The following is a 17142-nucleotide window of genomic DNA, read 5'->3' as shown; positions in this document are numbered from 1 at the left end:
CGAGTAGCGATCGGCTTGTTCCCGATATCGATTTCCATTACGATATTGTCGTTACTCGCTGAGCGGAATCGTTATCGGCCGCGATTTCGTAAGACCATCTTGTTCGCTGGCTTTTCTGCCTACGGAGTTGAGATAGCGAGATGTTTATTGTCTTCTTCGCGTTTCTTCTAAAAGATTTCTTTCCCTCCAGAACAGAAAATAAGGATTCGTTATCTATTTTATTCCCTTTTGTAACTTGATAAATCATAGTTTCTCGTACGGTGTATTCCTATTTCTTTAATTTTAAGTCTTAGATAGCAAAATTTCGTCTCTCGAGTTAGCTAGTTAGATTTTCTTCTAGATCGTAAAAAACTCTTGAAATCCTGTTTGTTTCACGATCGATCAGAGGATACAGGTGAATGATAATTACGAATGGTTCGTCGTAAGCAAATGTTTATCACGGTATTATCGAGTGACTGAAGAACGTCACTGGAACGATCCGCTGATACCGATGTCCAGCAACGTTGAAGATTCCTGAGCAATTTAATCTGTTGATATGCGTACGTGCTCGGGCTATCCCTTCTCGATTTCACCTTGTCCTCGACGTCATCGTCGCCACGTCGACGCGCAAACGTGCAAAATTGCGCACAAGAAAATTGTGCCGTTGCACGTTTTCGTCGGCCGCGTCGCGCAACGTCGCGTTTCGTTACGGTAAAATGCAAAAGGATGACGAGGAGGAAGAGAAGGAGAAACGAAACTAATGAAACGTAGAATGCATCGGATGCAACGTCAAGTCGGATTATCGTATCATAAGAAAAAAAAGCAACTCGATTCAAACTCGTTGAAACATTTCATCTAAACTCAAATCTCGTCCATCTCGTCCCTCTACTCGAATTCGAGTAGTAACCTCCAACTTCCTCTAATCCCTATCCTTTAATCAAGATAATCGTCATCGAGCACGCAAGATCCAAAACGCGAAACCAATATTTTGTCTCAAATATATCCGGCATCTAACGATCCAGTTTCAAAATCTCGCATCGAGAATAGAGGCACGCGAACATCCAGATCCCGTTGTCCCTCTTACATTAATCTCGCGCCCATTACCGTTTCCCCTCGCCGTATAGATATAATTGAACAAAACTCCCTCCGGTACACGAATCGAACGAATCGCGATCCGTGTTCTCGAACCGTGTACATTGTAATTGATCCGATATAACGATCTAGACCTGTCAGAGTGGCGGTGGATCGGGCGGTGCATGCGCGCATAAATGCATCTGAAATGCTCCAGCCCTGAGTGTGTGTGTGTGTGCGAGAGAGAGAGAGAGGGAGAGTTGCAGATAAGAGGAGCGGGAATCGGCCGCGTACCGAGAATGCCTCGTCGAGGACATTCGATCCAATCTTCAATGCCTCGACGGATACGTTCCTGCCGGAGGGAAAACGGTGCCAGGAAGGTGGTGATAATCTGCACGTGTCGCGAATAATTCGCGGGTTGGAGCACGCGCGGACGTAACCCGAGACGATGCACCAAGGCGCAAACCGGAGGTGTCGTCGCCGTTGTAAACACATTGTGGAGAGAAGAGGAGGCAGGGGAGGGGAGGAGGAAGAGGAAGGATGGATCCTGCAGGACACCGACGACGAATACCGGCTCGAATGACACCTGGACCCGTGGCCGCCGCGCGTTTAACAACGCATGCGCGCCGGCCCTTATCTACCCCGTGTATCGTGGTGGAAGCGCGCATTATCATTCGGATTTATGCTGATCCGTGCGTTGATCACCTTTCTTCCTTGTTTATTTGCCGCACGGATCGATCGTCGCCGCGTAAAATTCGGACGAATCGACGCGCGTGTTCGCTACGCTGATTTTTAGGGACGATAGGTAAATCGATCGAAGCCGTTTTTTTCCGTTTTCTTTGACTTTATCGAGTTTGGGAAGTTTCTTCGCTCGGGCGTTCGAGGGAGGCAAAGTTTTGTTACCTGTTTGTATTTGTCGGTTTATTTATTTTATTATATACGGAGATAAACGTTATCTGAAGGAGGATTGTAAGTTTATGTATATCGTTTTTTTTTCCAGGAAGTTTGTGCAAAGATATCGAGTTGGAAGGATTGAGTGACAAGTTGATAATTGACTCGGTGCCGAGAACTAAGTATATTAAACTTGAAACTAGTATCGGTTGTTAGTATTATTTTGTCTTTACGACGTATTAACAAATAAATAATCGTGGTACGATGATACGTAACAGACGCAATTAAGAAAGCAATTGCAATTGGGTTTATCCTTAATCGTTTGTTCGCCTTTCTTTTTTCCAAGATATATTTCTTCTCTACTTATTTCTACAGAAAAATTATCGCTATTAAAAGAAAGAAGAAAATACAGTGTTACAGGTATCTTGAACGTTTCGTTCAGAGAGTAACCTTTGATGCGCTCCAATTTTGTCTTCTGTTCGATTCTTACGATTCGAAGATGGACGATCACGGCCAATTCGTGGCGCATCGATTAGATTAGATCGTCGTTGGAAACACCGCCGTTGTTAGTCACTCCTCGTGCATCTCTTTTTCTCTTTTTCTCTGCATCTACCAATGCGCCTTCTAATGTATGCGCGCTTACTGCATTCAGATGCGAGCACTCTGTGCGTGCGGAATATCTCGCGTGGCTGGTTCCGACGCAGGCGAATCCTACACTCTCCGCTATGTAAACGTTGGATATCGTGGATTCCATGCTCATAAGTAAACGTTGTTAACACCTGACCGAGCGACAATCGGTAATGCCTCCTGTTTTGCTCGTCTCCTTTTTGAAAAAGATTGGGAAAAAATTTTTAAAGATTACTCGTCAAATTATTTTTCTTAATTAATTAACATAGAATTATTAAACAGACAAAAATAATTTATTACGGATGGATAGTTCTTAGTTAAGAATCTATTAACATCACGGTGTACGTATTATTATTTGATATCGTAATTTAAATCTCGAGCTCATTAATATGCTAACGATTAATAATCGATTCCCAGCATGTGAATCCTCAACTCTCCCGAAGAGAGTTAATTCTCACGATGAACCATTAGTCGTTGCGTTTTTGCGAGCCTCGTGGTAAAACACAACGTCTCGTACCACGACCAACCGAGCGGTTACTTTACAACCCTCTGTACAACCCGGCCAATGAAGCAATTTCCTCGAACGGCGGAAGCTCGAACCCGGCGATAAATAACGAAATTATTGATCAATTAATTAAAACCGGGAGTCTTTCGCGCGCATACACGCGCGCACACACACACATATATATACATAGAGAGAGAGAGAGAGAGAGAAAGAGAGAGAGAACGACGCAAAGTAACGCGTATACAGGTTTTACGGCCCCGTAGAAAGCCCGTTTCGCCTTACGGTATTAATATTGTCCACCCTTGGCTCCCCATCGCAAATTACCTCCCGTATTATCCGGCTTTTTCTTGTACGCCGACAGCACCGATGGACATTCTCCGGCTCCGTATCGTTTTCCAGCGGTGCTGGATTTACCGTTACGAAAGCACGTGTGACTGCATTAAATCTCGCGGTCGCGCGAGCGGCCCCGATCTTGCGGAGGTAGGAGAAGGAAGACGGATCGTAAGGTGCAGCCATATAGCGCACCGTGCTCGTAGCCCACGCCTCGTGATCCTTCACTGTTCTTCAACGTCGATATTCAAATCAGCGCCTCCTCCACCCTGTCCTTTCCTTCCCGCCACTACGTCCTCTTTTTACCACCTTTTCGTGCGGTAATTTACCGTTACAAAAGCCCTCGCCCACGCTTCTCTCTCTCTCTCTCTCTCTCTCTCTCTCCTCCCTTTTCGTCTACTCCTCCTTCGAGCCACGAATCGATCCGTCGATTCACCGTTCCCATTGTGCTCGGCCTCGATCGTCCTCTCCTCGATCGCGTGCGACCACGATCCTTCTGCGTCGTGGCAGGTGGTATAGGGATACTCATAGGTGAAAAATCCGATGGTCACGATCCGATGAATACCAGGATGCGACAGGTATATATATATATATATCCCTTTGGACAGGGACAGTGATTAGCACCGGTTCGAGACCGGTGAACCGAACCGATTGGCCTCACTTTATATCGTACTTTTCATTCTCTCGCGCCTGTGTCGAGGCGATGGAACGATGCCGGCGTGAAAGCGTCGAGGGCTACCTGTTTCGTCGGCCTCGTATTTTGACCGGTGCTCGTCTCCTTAACGTCGGATTAATTCACGGTGATGAGCGTGATCTAGAAGGTAGAAAGGGCAGGTTTCTCGAAGCCGGGGTTCCTCGCTTGTTCCGATTTAATCGAGTGGAAGTGGTATATTAAGTCGGATTAGATCATTGGCTTTTAATGCCTAGGGATGAGATCGAGAGAAAACGTTTACGTTTTTCCAAAAAACACGAAAGAGAGGAAAAATGAAAATCCGTCCTTGCCTCGAACAGATTGGATCCGTAAAATTTATAAGAAGACGATCGATTTCAACGTAAAACTATGGGAATAGGTTTGATAAGAAATGGAGGAGGCAGAGGTCCTACGTGGCGGCGAGCAATTTTCACCGGCCGATCGACAGCCACACCTGTACACGAGGAGAGACGGAAGACTTCCGGTAGTGGCGGCAAACGATACAAGCGAAACTCGTCGCGGTCGTTAAACGCCACGCAAATCCATTCACTCCGCGTGGCGCAAGGGTTCATTCAAGCTCGTACACCGACCGCCCACGTGTCGTTATTTGCATAGATCCGCGCCATATGAACGCTCTCGTATACAAGCGCAACCGAGTCTGCGTGTAGTCTAACATTTACCATTCGGCCGCTCGATCGGACGACACGAGGCATAGGCGAAAAGCCGAGCCTCGCGGATATTTACATACTAGATTCGCTATCGGGAACAAGCGCTACGACCCCGAGGGATAGGGAACAGGGACGGTCTAATCTTCCTTCCAGCGTACGAAAACTTTCGGGTGTCGTGTCGGTTTTTCCCCTGTCTTCGGCGAAAACGCCTGGCTTTTGGACCGTTTTAAATGTAACTCGTGGAGGTGTTTCGATGTTTCGTTGAGTTGGTTGATTTAGGATGGAAAGAGGTAGGAGGAGGGTGATTTTTCGTCGAGAGAATTCGAACGTTTATGAAAGGAAAAGAAATTTCGTGACGATATCTGCGACGTTAATTATTGAATGATTGTGTTAGGATTATCTTTTTTAAAGTAACATATATACCATTTTGAAATCCAATAATTTGACGGAAAGATACGAAATTCTAAGTTTTATCTTAACTAAATAAGAATTTTGTGTATTGTGAATATTGACACAAGGGTTACATCCTTGAGAGATATTAAAGACACGATAAACTATTTAGCGAGATAGGAAAAGGAAAGGACTGGAAAAGGAAAGGACTGAAAGATGCATGAAAGACGATGAAGCCGGCCCTGAGCTACGAGAATTCTCCCCTCCCGTAATCTCGTCCCGAGAGCACAAAACCGATTCCTCCGCCGCTCGAGAAGTTCGCCCGTGTGAATAGCTCGTTTAGATGTTAATAGAAAAGTGCTGGTTATGTCATAGTTGGCGAATACGTCTCGGGCATAAGACGGGCGTCTCGAAATTCCTATTGTGACATTAAACCACCGATGTTTCCTTGTCCTCTGCGAGATAGACCTCTCCGGTGCATTATAATGCTTTTCTGGTTAACAGAAGAATCGAGTTAATTTTGCCACGGGGATATACTTTAAGATATGACGTCTTTACTTTTTTATCCACTCGATCGAGAAGAAGGATTTACGTCCCTCCCTCTATCCGCGAATTATTCCTCTATTGAGATAACATATATACAATATACAGTATATAAAATTGCCCTCAAAAGTAATCCCTCTTAGCGTGCTGATCTTGTAAGCATCTTGCTTTCAAAGAATCTAATCCAACTTTTTGCATTACAATTTGCATTACGAAATAAAATTTCATTTCACTATTATGAAATGAATTACTAATTTTTACGATAATCTTTCTAAAAGAAAGAAAAAGAAAAAGTTGCTCATCAACTTTAAGGAAAAATTGGTCCAAACGCTCGACTGTCTCGTTCACACCTATGAAACGATCCGCGACACGCGCCAACGACGCCGCAGCACGATCCGCGGGGATCTCGATCGATTAATCGTCACGAATCGCTTAATCCCGGGCAACGATCGATACATCAAGCTGAGCGGCAAGGCATACGGGGGCGATTCGATTTACGGGGTTTGGCAAGGTGTCGCAATCGCCGCGCGATGAGTGTTGGCCGTTGCACATTCTTGTCGGTCGGTCGTTCTCTGGTGACCCGCGACAGTTGGGAGGAGCGAGCGTAGCCCGTGCCGGTTGCTGATTGGACGGGCAGGGTGCACCGGAGCCGGTAGACAGCGAGATAATTATCCAGGTGCGATAAATTAGCCCGGTGTGTCACCCATCGCGTGAAACCTGTCCCCGGACGGCTGTCCGGTCTGCGGGATTTCGCGCCGGCCAATCGAGGCGCTCCAATGGCTCGAACCGGTCGAGATACGTCGCACCGATCTGAACTTTATCGATTTATAACGTAGCCAGGACCCGGACCGGCCTCGTCGAGTCGCTACCGGCTATCGAGAAACCCGTACGCCCGAGGAATCTCAACCGAAGGGAAAACGAAAATGCCTCTCGTCCGATAGATCGTTGCCTGGTTAGAATGGTGTCCGTGAGCCAACGGGGAGATAAGGGAGAGGGGAGGGAGAGAGGCTACTCGTCGAGGAGTAATCGGATCCAAGTCGAGGGAAAGTGGAAAGTTTTGAGAAAGATTTTTCGAGGCGGTTTTTTTCTATTGATTGGAGATTGGATAATTGGATAGTTGAGGGATGATAAGAAGATGAGTAAGTGTTTCGAAGGTGTTTAAAATTAGAATTTTCTAGGAGAAATTTTGAGGAAGTTAGAAAGGAAAAGAAAGTTAGATTAGAAAGTGAGAAGGATTATTGATATCGTTGATCTCTTTTCGCGTTGAGAAAATTTCCTTCCGAATATTTAAGAATCCCCTCGAAGTCACCAAGAAATCAAGAAACTACGTAAATAGGTGATAATACGGGATGATAAATCGGCGTTGACGACAATTATTCGAAATTCGTTCAAAATTAATCAGCGAAATTATGTCAAAAAGGAATAGATTTCTCTCGAAATTTTTCATTTAATTGTAACTTAAGAGGAGACGAACAATATAAAATAAACGCAAAAAAGAAAAACAGGAAATTCTTCGAGAGAAATCGTCTTCCTCGTTGATTCAGGAGACGATTTTAGAAACGTTATTCGAACCGTTATCGTCGAGCGCTATTGCATAACGTGCATTACCTATATGATTGTATATCGCGCATAACAATCCATGATGTATTCAACGAGCTGTGCAGTAACAACGTTACTGCATATCATAATTTTCCAACGTTATTTGTATATTCGATCAATTTATATATTTAATAAATTCTCTTCGGTTTGAAATTTCCTCACCCATTGTGATAAATATTCAGATATCAACAAAGCGATAAAGTGAAATATCGATATTTATAAATATCTGCTAAAATTGTAATTGGACTCAAAAAAAGAAAAAAAAAAAAAATTTCCATCGAATCGTAAAATATTAAACCGGATACGAGATAAAAATCTCGCTCGAAGGAAATAAGGCCACCCTTTTGTGGCAGCCATATAATACCATAAAGGACGATCGAATCTTGGATGTCAATTATCGACATCGATGGTTAACGGTTCACTCCACCCATAACCATCGGTATCTTGCATTCGAACACCCAGGAAGTTCCTCCCATCTTTATTAATATTTCTTCCCCCTCGACTAGCATACCTCGACCGAGTTTCAAGGAGGCATCGTGCACTAAAAGTAGGATCTTTTTGCGGGCCGGATGTGTTCCTTAGCGGTACTTTAAACGGTATGAAGACGAGCTTCCGTTCACGAAGAAAAACGGTAAAAAAAAAAAAAAAAATAATAAAAATAGGTCAGGATGAGCCCGCTATAAATTTCCGTGTGGTGGTGGAAGAAGGCCTCTTTCTTTATCCGAAACGGTTAACGTAAATAGAGTCCGGCCAACGACTACTGAAATAAAATGGTGTACGTTATTCGAGTTGCAAGTTAACACGCAGTATAGCGTATCGAGCAAAGTAGTCGGTTTAACCTTATTACCTCTTACCGCCAAGTATAACTCTGCGAAGCGTGTTAAATCGAACGAGAGTCGTAATACGGTTGGCGCGCGAGCAGAAATAGTCTTTCCACCGATCCGAACCAGTCCGAAAGCGGAGAAAGAAACGTCGTAACATAAAGGTTGAAATGGTTGGCGGAGTCGTACAACTTATATACGCGGATAAAACGGCCACAACCCTGATCTGGGTCGAAAAAAATTTGCGGGAATTGCAAATGAACCCATCAACGACGGCTCGTTGAAACAGTACTCTGGTAAACTACAAACATCACACGCGCGAAACACGAGTCAACTCGTCTCTCAGCCGGTTAAACGTGTCTTATTTATCTGGATACATGGCTCGTGTACTGCTGCGACAAGAGTGCGATATATCATACATATATTCGACTATCTTTTTCAGTATCCCCGGCTATCGATTCGATAGAAGCTTAATGCGAGTCGTTGTGAACCCACGAATCGACTCGTATTAAGAGAAAAGGACAAGATAATGGAAGCATCGTTGTGCTGTAATATTACCATTTTTTATTTCCTTTTCTTTTGATAGACTGTGATAGTAAATAGATAGTAGAGGAAAATTAATCTTAACCAATTTGTTTTACTTTGAGATTAATAGATTAGAATTATTTCACGAAATAGGGAAAAATTTTAAACGTGTATATTATGGTACATGTTCAAGAAGAATTTATCAATTTTTACATGAAAGAAAATTGCGATCACGAAATTCTTCTCGAATCAAAATCTCATCGATTCAAAAATTTTTTGAGAGAAATCTTCCACGAAGAGGAACGTAAACTGAACGTTCAATGTTCCGTGTTATAGAGAAAGAGTTGCTACGTGTATACGATGAAAAACAAGAAAGAGAGAGAGAGAGAGGAACGATATCAGATACGGTATGTTACAGTATAAATAGTGTTCGGCTAAAATCGGCCGCTGTCACCGGGTCATTGTGTCGTGTCGTAGCGATAAGCCGGCTTTTCTTTGTGCGCCAGAAACAGGTACGGCGCCACGGAATTGATCGATCATTCGACATCTCGCGCACGAGTTCGCTTGGCCACCGAGTCGAATGAGGCAGCTCTATGAACGCTCCATTTAGCCGGATCTATTGGCAGCTAAGGGCGAGCACGCGTGCCAATTTTTCCTTTTCAGATGTTACAAAGCTTTCTCAATACTGAAACATGATGTTCATCGACATTAAAAATAAATCTAAAGATATTTTTCTTTTTTTTCTTTTTAGTGCATCGTTTAATAAACAACAATTTTTTGATTCGAATTCGGACAGTGTAAATAAATAGATTCCATCTCTCCCGATTTATCCAGATTAAAATGAATTTCAAATTGGAAACACTTTCTAACGCAAGATCGATACGTCATAAATCCCAAGAGAGGAGGGTAATATAACAATTTTCTGATTCGAATTCGGACAGTGTAAGTAAATAGATTCCATCTCTGCCGATTTATCCAAATTATCAACGTTAAAATGAAATTCAAATTGGAAACACTTTTTAACGCAAGATCGATACGTCATAAATCCCAAGAGAGAGGGTTAATATAACAATTTTCTGATTCGAATTCGGACAGTGTAAGTAAATAGATTCCATCTCTGCCGATTTATCCAGATTATCAAGATGAAATTCAAATTGGAAACACTTTCTAACGCAAGATCGATACGTCATAAATCCCGAGAGGGAGGATTAATCGATTCGAGCGTCGATTTAACAGAAACTCACGTGGGGTGGACGTTGCGCACACGGTGTACAACAACACACGATGTTTGAATTTTCAATCGTCGCGCGTTGAAGTTGATCGATCGCGCGTATCGACCTACCAGGTATCGATCTCATGAGTGGATCAACGAAACGAGAGGCAACGATTGAAACGCGCGTGTCTCGCGGCAATTGTTGCCACGCTGAACGGTCCACTTAACCCGAGCGTATTGGCATTGGAGATACCGGTGCCCGATACCGTCTCGCACATTCGTGTACGCGATTTAATTATCCTGCCTCGCTTGTCGACGTGCTACCACCAAAAAGGTCACCGTTGTTCTCCACAGATTTTCTTTCTCCATCGTGTTTCATGGAAAGTCGCGAGTATATATGTATATATACTCGATCGATCGTTAACACAAAGTTTCGGTTACGAAATTCGAGAGTGGAGTACACTGGGTACACGGATTTGGAGATACCGGATTGGCGTCTTAATTATGGAACAATGTTGCGTTAGCTAAGGGAAAGAGGGGAGGGGGGAGTTTCTGGTTTATAAGCCGGATCTTTCGTTCTACCATTGTTCTGTCAATTGAATCGTTTGATATTCTTTCTTTATGAGATACAGATCTTTCAAATTTGCCTATTTATATTTCTCCTAGATTCGATAGATTCCATTCTATTCACGATTTTTAGAAATCGCGATGGAAATGGGAAACGTGAATTATTAAAAGTAAAAAGTAAAGTATCAAGAATGAATATTACCCGAGGGTAAACGCGATGTCGAGGAGGCGGTAGCTGCTATTCGAATGGCGATTCGGGATTGCAGTTCGTTTCGTTCACCCCTCCTAGAGCCACGGCTAGAGGTGTGTCCAAAGGGAGTTATGGTACTGGTCTGGTGTTTCGCGGTAACTGGGAGGTGGAATTTTCAAGGGAAGTCGGCGGAGTGATTGACTGCTCGAAGGTGTAAGCGGGCTGAAACCACAAGGCGCTGGAATCAATTTACGCGGTTATAAACAGCCCTCGACCGTCATTAGGATAATTTCTGTCCCAAGGCGTGTGGGTGGCAGATGTACGGGGCACCGTTACGAAAGCGGATTGCGTAAATCGTGAATTAAGAAGGCCAAGAGTTTCGCGCCGACCGATGACCCCGTAAGATCGAGGGGAGGTACTATCGATTCCACGACGGTGAAATCGCCCACGACGAATTTTTCAGTAGAAAAGAAAAAAAAAACTTTCTCCTATAAACGTTCGCGATTTTAAATAAAAATAAATAAATAAATAAATAAAATTATTCCCCGTTAAATAAAACTATCCCGTAATTATTCAAAAAGAGATCGGGATGGGACGAGAAATTAACATTTTCCTTAAAGAAAATTATTCCAAGCTATTCTTTTCTAAGCTATATTTCAATTTTAAAATCGTAATTGAGGATAGAAAAAATTTATCGAAAATATTAAATTACAATGGGTATTTAGAAGATAATTAAATTAGTGAATCGATGCGCATAACTTAAGAAAATTTTTCTGCTTTCTCGGCTCCCTGTTTTCCCATTCCGCTCGTGATGGCTGGCCACGTTAATTCGACGATAATTCGAAAGTTTAGCGGTTCCGTAGCGCTAGTAACGAGTTAATTACGAGCACGTGCACGCGTGCTATTTAATGGAACGGCGTAGGGTCGGTGGTTGGCCGTAATGAGAGGCATTTCTTACGTGTCGGCCGCGAGGCCTCTTTGTTCGTGCCGCTCACGACATCATCGTGCCCGACACAGGTTGTAATTATTATAAAGTCGAAGAAAACGCGGAGAATCGACGGGGAGAGAAAAAGAGGAAGGAACGTCGAGGCGACTGGTTTGGATGATTGAGACATTGGCCTCTCCCGTCGAGACCAAAATTTCTCAAGAATTTAATCGTTTTTTAAACTTACGATAACTCTATACAGAAAAGAAAAAGAAAAATTAAAAGTTGCGCAATTTTCTTAATCCCATCTATTTCCAAGATACGATTTCTAAAAATCTATCTCAATTACAATTTCAATAATCAAATATTTTAAACTTGATAAATTTAACGAAGAATCAGAGTTACGAATAATTAATAGTTCGTAATTAATAGTTCGTAAAAGCATAGGCGATTTCAAGACACCAGCCAGGTGATTTGTCCAATGAGTAAGCTACTATTAATTTCACGAAACAAGCCGTTCAACCCGCTCCTTTTAACTCGGCTCATCCAACTCGGACAGATCTACATCCTCGGATCTATCTAAACCTTCCTCTCTCTCTCTCTCTCTCAAAAGAGAGATTACACGATGATCCGGTGGAAGGAACATCGATTACACTCGATTATTCGCATGCTCGAGTGGACTTCCGTGGCGAGCTGATTGTCGACCGATTAGCCGCCTCTATAAGTAAGTCGAGTGGAATCTCGCGTTTGATCCTCTTCAAGGTGTCCATTATGCGCGTGCTTACGCGACCGAATAGAAACAGGTCCACCTGTCTGGCGCCCTGATAATAAATCACGCGGTTTTTTAAACCGGACGACCGGGTAAAAGAAAAGAAAAGAGAAAAAAAAAAGAAAAAGAAGAAGAAGTAGAAGAAGAAGAAGAAGAGGGAGAAAGAGAGAAAGAATGTGGAGAAACCGTAGGAGGCCTGGGGAAGAACATGGACGAGGAAGGAACTCGACGATCACGGTACGTGGAACGAGGATACGAAAGGGAGGGAGAGAGTCGAAGTGTAACGAGGAAAAAAGGAGCGAGAGACGATGATCACACGGCGATTCACGGCGTGTGTATTCAACGATGATCATTAACCGACTATTATACGGTGTTCAGAGACGGGCGACTACTTTTTTTTTTTTTTTTTTTTCGAACAGTCACTGTACCGGCTGTACCGGCCAGCAAGAGCCAGAGAGGGGGAGAAAGATGGACAGACGGGTCTTATGGGCCGTATTCAGAAGACGCGTTACACTTGTTGGCCTCGCTTTGTCCAGGATCGCACGCCGCGTTACGGCTGCCATTATTCATCGCGTAAGGGGTTGTCTATTCCATAGATCCCATCCTCCACCGATCCTCTCCTTCCTCCGCCGATCCTCTCCTTCCTCCGCTGAATGGAGAAATAATAAAGCGGGCGGTGATGGAACTGTTGTGGGAGAGCGTAGCTGTTGAAATTCGTAGCCAAGAGAAATTCGAGAAAATATTGAATCATCGAGCATCGTGAAGAATCATCTATGGAATATTCGAAGGATATATTTCGGGAAATTGAAATCGAAACAAGAGACTGTATATTATAACCGGTGTTGCAAAATTAATTTCCACGTTGCGGTAATAATAAACGCAATTGATATTCATTGTTTCGGAGAACAATGAATAGTACGTCTTTCGCGGGGATATGATGGAGCATTATGCCGTTCCTTTATTCATTCGTTCGATCAATGACACACTATACTCTGCTGGACACGATAAAAGAAATTATGGTGAAATTATACGTACGTCCAATGTATCCATTCCGTGCATCCCTTTATTCTCTTGATTATTTCATTTTAATTTCATTATCAAAATATAACGTAATGGATAATCGTTACACGGTGAAAATCAATCAAGGATCTATTCTCGGATCGCGCACGTTCGTTAGATTCGTTTCTATTTTCTGAGAGATTAAAAAAAAAGAGAAAAGAAATCTTAAAGATTCGAAGAGACGCGAAGATGAACGCGTGCACCTCGGCAACCTTTGAACACACGTAGGTAATGACAGGGTGTGGAGAGCTGCCAAGGTCGTACGTATAAATATCCTGGCCCGGGTGGAGGTAATGATTTCGGGCGCGTGTTGGCCCGGGCCATAAATTCTGGGCCCATTTACGGGACAGATGTGCCGATAACTCGAACGCGGCCTCGCGCCCACAACCCCTTTCGAATTTGGATCTTCGTGAAAGAGGCTACGTCTGACACCGATAATTATTAACGATGGTTAAGACTTAAGAGAAGAGAAGTAGTGGTTAAGACGCGTCTGTCGAAGGTAATAACCTCGTGGTTTACGCGTATTATTTTTCAACCGATGAGGAACGGTTCGAACGTTTTCATTATGAAGCAGTTGCGCGTTTTATTTCTCTTCTTCTTCTTCTTCTTCTTCTTCTTCCGTAAGCCTTTCTTGCTACCAGAACGACATAACGCGGAGAAAGCAATCGTTTTATTTAAATGGAAAGAAAAAAGAAAAGAAATCTTTTGAAGGTTTTCAAATTCAGAAAATAGAGAGATCCAAAGGATAACAATATAAATATCCGAAGCACGGATATTTATTCCAATACCATAATTCATCGCTCTTCGAGATACGATCTTCCTTCTTCTAAGTGCAACGATAGATAAAATATTCACAGTTCAAACAAAACTTTCCATTCGCCGCGTGTTTCATCGCGAACTCGCAAGCTTTATGATTTCCTCGTCTATTATTCTTATCTTTCCTTGGTTGAATCCACACACACATACACACACACTCGCCACAAAATCTCTCGTAGGAAAAAGGATAGCTGGCGTCATTAATAAGCGCAACACCTTCGTCCGTTTCGACCCACGTCTTCATTAGCCGCGCGCCAACCGAGAAGTCCATTAGTTTTCCGGGCCCGCGACACGTGCATCATTAGGAATGATATTTAATTAAGGGCGCGGAAATAATTGGAAAATATTCCATGGATGGTTTTCGTGTCGAGCCGCAGGGGCGCGTCTCCGGTCCACGTTGGCGTAATTAAAACTGTGGGATCGTTACGCCTGCGTTTTACCTTTCTCCGTGTGCGCACGTGTGCACGCGCGGCAAAGCGGATTTTTCCTCGATGACTCGTCCAAACGTTTGCGCGTGGGACTCGCGCAGGTGCATCTTCCATCCTTCGATCCTTCTTTGTTCAACTTTTTTTAACGCGCCTCGAGGAAATCGTTGCTTCCTCATTTTTCCCCAGTTACGTGATTTGCATCTTAATTCATCCGTTAATCATCATCCGTCGTTAGTCCCATTATTAATATCAAAAGGGTGTATCCACAGAAAATTATTGAATCGATGTGGAAGAAGTCCATAGGCAAATGATCGTGAGAATCTCCAAGAATAATTGTTTTCCAGATATCGCCTTCCATCTTCCATCCTCATACTTTCCTCTAATATACTTGCCAATGCGTTAACCCAATCGCCACCATCGCCAATTCTCGATCCTTGAACGCTCGTTTAGCCTCGAACGGTTCGTAAAAACTCGGTTCGTACGAAATCGATAAAAAGTGGAAGAGCCGTTACACCTACCGGTAAGCGGATTGGTATCTCGGCCCCCTGTCAGCTCCACCTTCCACCTTCGTTTCCTTATTGTATGGATGTTCCCGCGTGGCCGTGGTCGCACAAGGTATCCTCGCAAAGAAGGCCGAGGATTGCGTGCTCCACGGAGGTGAAACTAATAACACCGGCGTGGCCGCTCGCCTCTCGGCAAACACGCAATTACGGGCGGCACGGTGCGCCATGAATCCAGCTACCGCATTACGGGATCCGCCGAACGAAATCTCCTTCCTCCATCGCGCGCACGCGGCCAAAAAACCCATCGTACGTCTCTTCCGCCCAATCGTGTCGGCCCAAGTCTTTAAGGTTTTCCTGCCTTAAAAAGATCGCCAATAAAACTGCCTCCTTCACTTTTTTCTTTTTTTTTCACTCTCACTTCGAGGGGGATCCGGTTAATTAAAGTTGATTATGAATCAATCCAAGATGATCGAAGGGATCCTGGTCCTCTTTTTTCGAGCTTTGAACTTCGAGTTTTAAATTTTTGGATTGTAACGATACGAGAAACTTTTTTCGTAGCTATTAATTTTACATAGTGAATATTTGATGGAATTATTTTATTCGGTTATATAAATTTTACGTGTATATTGAAAATGTATGTTCGCGTGGATATGGTCGCGTAGATAATGTCGCGGCAAATTTGTATACAATAATAATACTGAGTCACTTTGTGTTTATATATTTCGTTTATATATTTCGGTTAAATAGTTTCGAGCGTTCGTGTTTACATTTGCGAGAATTTCGTAGAAATTCGAATTTCCAAGAATTCGAGCCGAGCTCGCCGCCTCGGGACAAAAACGACAACACATGGCGTCATTCTGTTTTCGAAAGTCGTAGTGATAAGACGTATCGTTCGACGCGAGGTACGCAGTTATTTCACGGTTATTATTTATAATTTTTATAAGTATTGCGCACTTCTCTTTTGTTCGGTTAACAATTCACGTGTTTGTTTAACAATTTATCGTACAATAATTGTTCGATTAATACGTAATTCGTGTAACAAATGGACGCTCGTGTTAATAGTTAACTTTTTATTATTTTTTTCTTTGCAAATATTCGTTTTCGGTACAGTGTAGTAGAGTCAGTGCTTGTTTCAAGACAATTAGGCGATCATCCATCACCCGAAGAGGTATTATCTTTTTATTTACGATTTATATTATATTCTTACACGATGATATATGAATATTTTTCTTACAATTTATTTTATAAATCACAATTTTTATTTTTATTATAGTTCGAAGTTTTATACAATTCCATTTTACATTATTTCGAAATTTTCAAATAATCAACAATGTATTTTAAGATAAAAATCGTAATATGATATTTTATATTTTTGTTAAAGATACGCACATCCTTTCGATTTATCTACAGGATCAGTATTTTCTCAACTCGAGGCGAAGAGGCAAATATTTTATCATTTCCTACAATTTATTTAATCTTATTGTATCTCGTCTTATTGAAAAACACGTAGAAAGAGATATGAAATATTTCTCTTCGAAAAATTATTCTGGAAAAATATTACTTCAGAATACTTAATTGTATATTTATACATCGATTTTCGCGTATAAATAAATAATAAATAAAAGCGAATTCAATCGAAAAAAACGAAAATCGATGTATGGACGCGTCTCGCCTCGTTATACTTTTCCCTTTTCGTATCGATTGTGCGAGCATCGTGAATCACGAATGTGGGTGATTTCCTCTTGCGAAATGAACGTCCCACGTACAGTTATCCGCGGCATGCATTTAACAGAGCGACATTTAATCCGGCCCCCGATCGGGTCAACCGTCTGTATTGCATAACGCGCAGGTGACATCGCGGTGCCCTCGCGGCGTGCCTGCGTTTAATACGTACGCGTTTCTTCCCGTCGCGTGCGTGTATGTCACGTCATTACCATGCTCGCAAGAGGACCTCACACTCGCCGCTATGTCGCGTGATCACCGCGTGGGCTAAAACTATCCGCGATGCGATGTCGCATAATACGGGACTCGT

This window comes from Apis laboriosa, unplaced genomic scaffold (assembly GCF_014066325.1).
Source record: "Apis laboriosa isolate Shangri-la unplaced genomic scaffold, ASM1406632v1 scaffold42_cov153, whole genome shotgun sequence".
NCBI lineage: Eukaryota > Metazoa > Arthropoda > Insecta > Hymenoptera > Apidae > Apis > Apis laboriosa.
The sequence above is the reverse complement of the archived record's forward strand: the minus strand, read 5'-3'. Positions refer to the sequence as shown.